Genomic DNA, 2,500 nt, shown 5'->3' on the forward strand with positions numbered 1-2,500 from the left:
AACCAAGAGAGGTTTTTTATTTTGAAATATAAACCCGTTCTTAATGATTTGAAATTACGCTAATTGCTCGCGCGTGCTACGAATTACAAGAGCCATTATAATTGTAATTACAATTACGTCTGTGACGCAATAAGTTAATAAAAACACTTTGCTATGCCTGAAGAGCCGCAACAGCGGTGAAACGCGTAGCGCAAAAGCAAAGAAGACTTTCGTTTTTCATTATTTTAGTATATATATATATATATATATATATAAACTCATGTTCTCGGAAAATAATTTAGAACCAAATTTGGGAAAAGTTGATTTAATTAAACCTCTCTACATGCCGGTGATGGATGACGTCGATAACAACATTCCATTCATTCTTAGGGAGAGAATATTTTTAAACAAAAAGGACACTTGCCTGTTGGAATTATTATATTTTCACCTCTTTCAGCTGGATTTAGTAGGTTTTCTTTAATATTCATCTAATGGTTTTTTTCCCTTGCTTTTAGATTTAAGTGTTTTAGGTTTTTTGTGGAAGCACCAACTGAAGAACAAACTTATCGGGGTGTAAGGGAAAGGTATCTTATGGTTGCCAATAGTCACAATAAAGTGTTATATCTGCATTTTCTTGGTAACTGCATTCTTTTCGTCCACCTTACATAATAGTGTTACACAACTGTTAAAAAAATTCTTAATCAAAACATTCGGGTTTTGGCGGAGCGCGAGTTCACGGTTGTCAAAACCTATTAAACAGCCTGATGTATTATATTCAAGTTGGACTGAATAGGATTCACAAAAGGTACATCTAGGGAAGGCTTAGTGACGTTCCTTTGTCATTACCAGTGTAGTTGTTGTTATTCTTGGTTGACAAGCGAGAGATAAGGCTGTGAGTTATTTATTTTGACCGTATATACTCGAATCAGCGCCGCAATTTCCAAGCAACCCTGCGGCGCTTATTTGAATACAGATATTTTTCTGCTGGCTGGGAGAATAGCCATCCAACCTGCTGGGAGTGAGGAACAAATAAATTCTTTCCAGAAACACAGAAAAGCGCTTGAAAATACCTTAAAAGCATCTAAATTTTCCTTTTCTGTAGTTAAAGGCTCATTTTCAGAAAAATATTCGTTGGGTTGCCCCAGATCTCGAGTTTAGTGTTTGGTTTACGCTGGGCTCAGAAGACGAAACCGTGTTTTGTGACACTTAAAACTTTTTTCAGCTCGACTGCCGGTCAAGGTTTTCAAAACACTAAATGGCCAGCAGTCCTATATTCTCAGTGAATTTCACAAAATCGAAAGATTCTAGCTAATCTAAACTATCATATGTCGATTAAGACAGGTCAAGCGATCCTGAAATGCTTTATAGCCGAAGTCTCAAGTCTAGTGTTTGGTTTGCGATGGGCTCAGAAGACGAAACCGTGTTTTGTGACACTTTTTTTCAAGTACACTGGACAGCCGATAACGTGCTATTGATGCGGTTCAACGGAACATGTTGTGAAAAACTGCCCGAAGCAGCGTTCTCGCATCAGCCACATATGCGTGGAGGATCGCGTTCTCACCAACCCTCCTAACCCCACTACCTCTCAAGCCTCTGAAAATTCTCAAATGGAAACGACCGCCGACGAAACCTTAGATGACACTCCCCCTGCTGAAAACCCTGTGGACGATTCTCCGCTAACACAGAGCTTTGCCTCAATCAAGGCTTCTACCCCGGATCTCTGGCTCGCTTCGGCCTCGCGAGACCTTTTCGACTCTCAACAGTCGAGAAAATGCCCCCCTCGTCCCCCGGAAAATCTGACAAACCAGAGGCCAAACAACGCGCCGTTAGCGACAAAGTAAAGTCATCCCCTACCATTCAGGGTTTTCTTCGCGCATTAAAGCTGGCCGGACACGAGCGCACTAAATTAATGAACACCATCACCGGACCTCAGTATTATCGCGCTCGAGCTCTTTACTTCCAGTACAAACACGGCAATTTTGACGACTGGGACCTTTCAAGCGCTGTTCGCCGTGGGCTGAACGACCGTGAACAGGACACTTGGGGAATCGAACCCCACGAGGCCGAAGTCACAGCTAAAACAACTGAGCCCAAAGAAGAAGTCGAGCTTCTCAAATCTCTAGAGGCTTACTTCACTGACGATGAACTTGTTGGCGCCAAAATAAACCAACGCTTGGCTAACATAGTGTCCAAACGGTTGGGCATTACCCTTCCCAACGACAAACTCAAAGCACTGCTGGCTAAACACACTAAACCGGAAAATTGTCCCAACATAACCACAGTAAAAGTCAACCCAGAAATTTCGGATCAAATGAATAATTTTAGGCGCAAAGTCGACCTGAGAGTCAGCAACATACAACAAGCCTTACAGAAAGCCACTTTCGAAATTCTAAAAGTATGCGATAAATTAGTGGATCCGAAACCGAGCACAGACAAGAAAACACTGGCCGCTAACATCGACGCCAGTGTCCTATTAGGACACCCTGTCGGGGAGCTTTCCCCCTTACACCGAGAGCAGATT

This window comes from Porites lutea, chromosome 3 (genome assembly GCF_958299795.1).
Source record: "Porites lutea chromosome 3, jaPorLute2.1, whole genome shotgun sequence".
NCBI classification, from domain to species: domain Eukaryota; kingdom Metazoa; phylum Cnidaria; class Anthozoa; order Scleractinia; family Poritidae; genus Porites; species Porites lutea.